Genomic DNA, 8,696 nt, shown 5'->3' on the forward strand with positions numbered 1-8,696 from the left:
TAAACGGGTAAACTGGCACTAGGTATCGAGTACCTCGGGCCGTCACACCATCGGTCACATATGCATCTCCCGGTAAATGTAACAGCTAACAATGTCAGAATAATATCAGGCACAAGGCCAAATCTCAATGCAAGGTCAGAATGGCTAAAAGCCATAAAATCACAAAATGGCATATTGCCATGTGCAGTACTGCTAACTGAACCCTATTGGCATGCCAAACTATCCAAACCAATCTTGTTAGGTATACTAGGGCAATTGAAACTTTTAAATTCTTCAATTTGTGAATTTCAAGTTTTTGGTGTCACTATTCACCTTATTGGTCAACAAAAATGTTGAATTTTAGGTAGAAATTGGGTACATTGGTTTTGACACTCCCAACATACCACATTTTGCTTTTAAAACTTGTTGGGATTGGTCACCATTTCCATTTCTCAACTTAAATCTAAGAGGGCAGAAATTTCAGTTTTTGAAGCCTAAGTTTACTTTTCCATTAAGCACTGTTGCAGTGGGAATTTGAAGAAATGACAAACATGAAAGTTGTTCCTTATTTTGTCTAGTTGAATTTCCTTTTTTGAATCACTCCATTTGGAGTTTTGTAGCTCCAGATATGGTCCAAAAACCACAGCTGGCCGGATTTCCAAAACTGCAGAATTACCAAATCTACAGTACCATGAACAGTGACTGTGATTGCATGTTTGAATAGGTTCTGGCCATAATTTCGGGTAGGTTTCTTCATGAAAGTTGTTTTTCTATGTCTTAACTTGTTTCTGTAAAAATTTCAAGTCAATTGACCATATCTACAGTGAGTTATGGCCAAATGAACTACTGTTCATTTGGTCATTTCTGCAGGTGCTGTTGCAGGGTATCCGGATTGGGGCCAACTTTTGGTCCTTTTGCTTTGGTCTTTTGGGCATGGTTTCTTCAGCAAAAATGTGCCATTATAAGCCTAGTTTCATGTGCAATTGGCCAAACACCAATTGGACCTACACAGCCAAAGTTATGGCTATCTAAGTGGGCTGGAATCTCAGCCACCATGCTGCTGTCTTTAGGCAGCCTTCCATTTCAGTTTTGCCATGCATTAACTCACTTCAAATTATGATTAACTTGCCTTAAATGGTCACTAATTGACCACTAGAATGTCCATTAATCAATTCAAATGCCAAGTCTAATTTTCACCCTTAAAACCCTAGTTCCCATTATAGGTTTTCACAACACACCTTAATTACTAACCCATTCACTAACCACATGCATAGATGGTTTAAACATAACCTCTAATCCATCTCAAGTCCATCAGAACACTCCATTTCTATTCCTTCAATAGGGCTGCCTAAATTTATGGCATTCATACACATAATATTTATTCATTTTAGTTACAATTCCTTACTTATTTCAAGTCCCTTAACATAGAAATCAAGAGCTTTAGGTGTATATATGCACTAACCTCTTGTAGGCAGATTTTCCCCCAAGCTTAACTTTACTTTCCTTCCTTTTCTAGGCTGCCAAACACTTCCCCAAGAGATGTGGTTAAGTTTTAATGAAAGGGGTTTAGGGTTTAGTAGTGTAAACAAGAGGGAAATGAAGCTTTTGTTGCAAAATCAATGGAGGTTTGGCTATGGGAGAAGAGGGAAACGGCTGCTCTTTCATTTGGGGAAGAAACAGATTGTTTTTTCCTTTTTTTGGTGTTATTTGTCTTCTTTTATCACTTACTTAAGTTATGCTTTAATGTGATTGGTGGGAATTCCTTTAAATGACATCATATGATGTCCAAATTGACATTTATTCTCATTTTCTTTTCTTTTCTTCTCTACTCAATTTCAATTTAATTTTTAGTAATGTTTATTCATATTTTACATCATATTAATTATTTACTTAACTGCACAAGTCGGCCAAAAATCACCTCTGAAGGCGAAATGACCAAAATGCCCTCCGTTTGGCTTAACGGGTCAAAATTGTCTGTACCGTTTGAAAAATTTTTCTAAATATTTTCTTGGCATTCTAATGCCATAGGAACCTCAATGACCCTTCTCTGGAGTCCCAAAAATTATTTTATAATTTTTCCCCCGAGTCTAGGGCTCCTAGTTGCGAGAACCGCAACTTCCCTCTGGGTTTCCCATCGCTTGGGCACCGGCTCATTTAACTTGGTTGTATTTTATTTCTAAAATTTTTACTCAATTTTTCTTATTAATATTTGAGTTAATTATGGTCCCTCACTTTAGTTTAAATATTTTTCCGGACGTTCTAGCTGTCCGGACAGACACCGGTCACCGGAACAGTAGAATGTACGGAGTTGCTACCGGGAGGGTGTTACAGAGGAAGATGCCCAAATTCTTATAATATTGGGAAGACCTTTCTTGGCAACTGCTGGAGCAATCATAGACGTAAAAAATGGGCATCTAACTCTCAAAGAGGGGGATGAAGAGGTAGAATTCAACCTATGCCAAGCAATGAAGCAAAAGTCTGAACCTAATGAATGTTTAAGGGCCGACATCATAGACAAGCTAGTGGAGGAAGAATTTCAAAAGAGATATCCTGAAGACCCTCTTGAAGCTTGTATAGTGCATGGCCACACAGTGGAGAATGAGAACAAGGAAATTACAGCGTATGCAAAATTTCTAGAGGTAAATGTACCTCTACCTTTGGCCCAAGCACTTTTGGTAGAAAATCTGCTGGAAGAGCAACCCAAAAATAGCCTTCAAGAAGATACAAAATAGGTAGAATTAAAACCTCATCCTTCTACACTAAGGTATGCATTCTTGGACTCTAATGCTAAACATCCTATCATTTTAAATGCTACTCTGAATTCTGCAGAAGAGGAAAAACTCTTAGGGAAACTTAGAACCCATAGCAAGTCTATAGGGTACACCATAGAAAACCTTAAGGGAATCAACCCTTCCCTTTGTATGCATAGAATACCTATGAAAGAAAATAGTAAACCCACCATTGAACACCAAAGGAGACTAAACCCTAATATGAAAGAGGTAGTGAAAAAAGAAATTTTGAAAATATTAGATGCAGGTATTATATATCCAATATATGATAATAAATAAAAGAAATTTTGAAAATATTAGATGCAAGTATTATATATCCAATATATGATAATAAATGGGTTAGTCTAGTACATGTAGTGCCTAAGAAGGGTGAGACAACTGTGGTAAAAATTACAATAATGAATTGATCCCTACTAGGGTAGTCACTGATTGGCAAATGTGCATTGATTACGGAAAATTAAATAGCGCCACCAGGAAAGACCATTTTCCTCTTCTATTTATAGATCAAATGTTAGAGAGGTTAGCCAAACATTCCTATTTTTATTATCTAGATGGGTATTCTAGATTCTTCCAAATTCTCATTCACCTTAAGGACCAAGAGAAGACTACATTCACTTACCCTTATAGAACATTTGCATATAGAAGAATGCCTTTTGGTCTTTGTAATGCCCCCACAACTTTTCAAAGATGCATGATGGCTATTTTTTCTGATTATATTGAAAATATAATGGAAGTTTTTATGGATAACTTTTCTGTTTATGGAACCAACTTTGATGAATGCTTAACTAACCTATCTAAAGTGCTTCAAATATGTGAAAAATCAAATCTAGTTCTTAATTTGGAAAAATGCCATTTCATGGTAAGAGAGGGCCTATCCTTGGGCACCTAGTTTTAGAAAGAGGGATAGAAGTGGACAAGGCAAAGATAGAGATCATTCAAAAAATGCCAACACCTTCATCAGTCAAGAAAGTGCGAAGCTTTTTGGAGCATGCAGGCTTCTATAAAAGATTCATCAAGGACTTCTCCAAAATAGCTAAGCCATTAACTAATTTGCTAAATCAAAATGTTCCCTTTAACTTTGATGAAAGTTGCCTTGTTACTTTTTGCAGGATAAAAGAAGCCCTTATCTCAGCACCAATAATGCAACCATCAGATTGGGAGCTGCCATTCAAAATAATATGCGATGCAAGTGATTATGCAGTAGGGGCAGTGCTTGGATAAAGAAAGGACAATAAAGTCCATGCCATCTACTATGCTAGTAAAATATTTGATGATGCATAAGTCAACTACGCAACCATAGAAAAAGAATTTTTAGTTGTTGTGTTTGCAGTTAATAAGTTCAGATCTTACTTGGTTGGCTCTAAAGTTGTCATCTACACACACCATGCTGCCATTAGGTACCTCCTGAGCAAGAAAGAAGTAAAGCCAAGGTTGATCTGGTGGATTCTACTTCTGTAGGAATTCAACCTTGAAATCAAAGATAGAAAAGGGACCGAAAATGTGGTAGCATACCACCTGTCTAGGCTCAGACAAAAAGAACATGTGGATAGCTTCAATGATTTGCCAATTAATGATTCCTTTCTAGATGAGAACTTATTTGCAATATCCCAAGCCCCTTGATATGCTGACATTGTTAATTACCTTACGTGTAGGGTTTTGCCACCCCACATGTCCTACCAGCAAAGGAAAAAATTTCTGTATGATGTGAGATACTACACATGGGAGGAACCCCTGCTGTACAAGAGATGTTATGATGGCCTGATAAAAAGATGCATACCAGAGGAGGAGGTAAAGAGTATTCTACAACACTACCACTCATCACCTTATGGAGGACATCTTAGCACAACAAAAACAGTAGCTAAAATTTTACAAGCAGGGTGCTACTGGCCAATTTTATTCAAGATGTGCAATCCTTTATGCTGACATGTGATCAATGCCAAAGAACAGGAAATATCTCGAGGAATGAAATGCCACTGCACTGCATACTTGAAATAGAGATGTTTAATAGGTGGAGAATAAACTTCATGGGTCATTCTCATCTTCATTTGGTAACAAGTATATTTTTGTTGGTGTCAAATATGTATCAAAATGGGTGGAAGCAATAGCCACACCAAAAAATGATGCTAGAGTGGTAACCAAATTCCTTAAGAAGTACATCTTCACAAGATGTGGCACCCCAAGGGCAATCATCAGTGATGGAAGAAGTCACTTTTGCAATCAGCGATTTGAGACATTATTAAAGAAATATAGAGTGACTCACAAAGTGGAAACACCTTACCACCCTCAAACCAGTGGTCAAGTAGAAGTTTCAAATAGGGAACTGAAGCAAATCCTTGAGAAAATGGTCAATCGCTTAAGGAAGGATTGGTCTTTAAAATTAGATGATGCATTGTGGGCCTACCACACTACATACAAAACTCCCATTGGAATAATCCCCTTTTATTTGGTTTATGGGAAATCATGCCACCTCCCAGTCGAGCTTGAACATAAGGCCTATTGGGCAATTCAAACCATGAACTTTGACTTAAAAGCTATTAGCGAAAAGAGGCTTCTACAATTCAATGAACTGGATGAAATCAGACAAGATGCCTATGAGAATGCCAAGATCTTCAAGGACAGGATCAAAAGATGGCATGACAAGTGCATAACCAGGAAAGAAATCGAGGAAGGAGACCTTGTCCTGCTGTTCAACTCAAGGCTAAAGCTCTTCCCAGGAAAGCTGTAGTCAAGATGGTCCTAACCCTTCAAGGTCACTCAAATCTTTCCACATGAAGTAGTAGAAGTATGGAGTGAAACCTCCTATACCTTCAAGGTTAATAGGCAATGATTGAAGCTATACTTCCTGGGAGACATAATTGAGAAAGGATTCACACAATCCTATAGCAATCCTCTAATCTGGGCATAAAGCTGAAAGACAGTCGAGCTAACGACTATAAACAAGCACTACTTAGGAGTCAACCCAAGATTTTCACATATTCTTTACAATTTAATTTCCTTTTTTTATGTTATTTCTTGTTTTGAAGGCACCCCACTCTTCACATTGCACATAAGATAAGAGGAACACAAAAAGGGAGAGGAGATCACCAAGTCTAATCCACACAAAAGAGGAAACCACAAAACAAGGGAGTATTTTCATTGCTAAATCCTACTTGCATTTACTTCTTTCACATAAAAATAAGTTAGCATAAACTTCTGGAGAGTTAGAATAAGAAAATACCTTTGAAAAGAACAGAAAATTTTGCCCAGAAAGTTACATGAGTCAGGCCGTGTAATGGTACATGCCCCGTATAACATTCTAGACCTAGAAAGCTCATAGATATAAGCACTCCAGAAAGTTACACGGGTCACCCCATATGAAGACACACAGCCCATGTAACCAGAATAGTCGAAAAATATGGTTGGGATAACCTGAGGCAGAAACTTACATGGGCTTATTTTCTTCATCACACGGCCCCGTGTAAAGTGGGGAACATAGGAATTCATAGGAAGAAAGTTATGTGGGGTACCCCGCATAACAATACACGACTCGTGTACTTGCCCGAGTGCAGAACAAAAAAAAAAAGAAAGTTACATGGGTCGGGCCGTGTAGTGATACACGAGCATGTGTAAAACATCGCAGGAAGCACACCAAAGAGGTGGGAAAACGCTTCCAAATGCCATCTTCACCCCTTTAAATGCCTTCTAACTGTTACCCATCCCTTCAACTCCTATAAATCCCCCTCTTCCAAAGATTTCATCACAAGTTTTCCTTTTTATCTTGATTCCCCTCTCCAAACTCTAAAAATTTCTTCCTTCTTTCCTCTTCCATGGCACCAACAAAGAGAGCTGTAGGTAGAGTTAGCTTTTCATCATGAAGAAGCTGTGATTCACCATCCCCACCCTCTCAACCTCCACCCCAACACCCAAGAACTCGCCAAACCCCACCACAAGAACCACAACCACAACCTCTACAACCCCAATAACCACTAGAACCTAAATTCTCCATCGCCTGGCCCTTCCGTAATACTGAGCATTAAGATTTATGTGCTAGGCTTGATCACCGAATGATTTCATCCACCAAGTACATGGACACTACCCTTCTAGAGAGATTAGGGTTGAAAGTGGAGGTAAACATCCTTCTTAATAGCATTGGATGGACCCGTTTTGCCTAATTGCACTACCCCACCTATAGGGACACCACTTGGAAGTTCCTAGGGAGTTTCCAGGCCACCCTTTAGGCCATTAACAGAGATGATAGGGGCAGGATCACATGTCGTTTCTTGGGAGTCGATCGTGTCCTGAACATAGATGAGTTTAATGCCATTTTTGGTTTTGATAGTAGTGGACACAAGGAGATTCCGCAGAACAGGATGGTCTACAATAGTATTGAGATTTAGCAATCCATTACGCCAAACTCAAAAATTTACAACTGCAACAAATCCAAATCTAGTGGGTCGGAGAGCCCCGCTTTGTGTTACATGCACTGATTCACTGACCACACCATCATGGGACGTGACAACAGCTTGGGCATTGTGAACACTAATGAACTATTCTTCCTATGGTGCATGTTGACTGGCTAGTGTTGCAGCACAGGCTATTTCCTTTGCAACCACTTTCAAAGGATATCCCACCAAGCCACAGGGAACATCATAGTAAGTGGCCTGATCACAGCAATTGCCTTCCACTTCAGGTTTGTGCCTGCCCATGTCTGCTTACTCCCCATCGCTAGTACCTCTCGAATCGACCAGACTATCTATATCTCCATGGGGATATGCAAGCAAGTGAGAGACCAGTGCCTTTTAATTAATGCTACAGGGAATGTCATCCCCCAAGTAGTATCGAGAGGGAGAGAAAGAGGTGAATCATCTAATGCAGCACAACAATAATAGCAACAGGAGGAACCAGACCCAATCTTAAAAGGATCCCCAGACACAGTTCCTCCCTACACATCACCCCCTGGAGACCCCGTGCTTACTTTCCTTCAGAGGATGAAGGCCACATTTGACGCTTGGATGCGGGCATTGGAGACCACTATTGAGAACCAGTTTTGCATTGTGGAAGATAGTCTCTAAGAGGCCCATAACAAGTTGGATATGATCTTAGAGCACTATGATGCAAACGCCCCTTTTTCACCCTCTGAGAGTTTTTAGTCTTAAGACCATAGATTAGGCCATTGTTTGGTATACTGTACTGGCTTAGGCATTAATTTTGGCATCTAGGTCCATCTTTTTAATCTATATGTATATGCTCTCTATCTTAATAAGTATCATGCTCTTTTTCGTATATTTTTAATGTTGTTTACATTTGCTTATTTTATTTACCGTTGAGAATAATGCCAATATTGAGTTTGGGGGTGCACTTATGTATTTATACATTCAGACATTGCATTTCATTATATTGCTTAATTATATCTATATTATACTTATGTATCAAAAATCTAGAAAATTTTTGCAAATTTTGAAAATTCTGGACTTTTTCAAAAGGCTTTTAACTTAGAATTATAACTAAAACTTTGATGAGCTAATAATTGGACTCCCTGGGATTGAGGAATAAATGTATCTAGATAGGCAAAAAGGCTTTATATGTTGTTTGAGAAAAAGCTAAATCACCTAATTGGAGTTAAACTAGTTAAACCCCTTCATAGCCATTAATCTGTCACATTGAACTTGCAAAATTAGGAGAAAATTTTTGAAATATAAGTAAACCTAAAAATGCCTCACCAGCTCTAAAACATGTTTCTTGGACCTATCAAAGCAAAATCCTAGCTTATGCTTGATAAAGAGATGATTAAGGCATTCCTTAATATAGCTTAATTAAGCCTTAGCCACCCTTAGTCATAATATATCCCTTGCACCCAACTTGAGCCTATATTTTTACCTATATGATTTTCTTTGTTTACCCATAATTATTGACCTAACCCCTAGCCTAAACACTTACCTCACCCTTTTG

Source organism: Hevea brasiliensis, chromosome 9, assembly GCF_030052815.1.
Source record: "Hevea brasiliensis isolate MT/VB/25A 57/8 chromosome 9, ASM3005281v1, whole genome shotgun sequence".
In the NCBI taxonomy this organism is placed as follows: domain Eukaryota; kingdom Viridiplantae; phylum Streptophyta; class Magnoliopsida; order Malpighiales; family Euphorbiaceae; genus Hevea; species Hevea brasiliensis.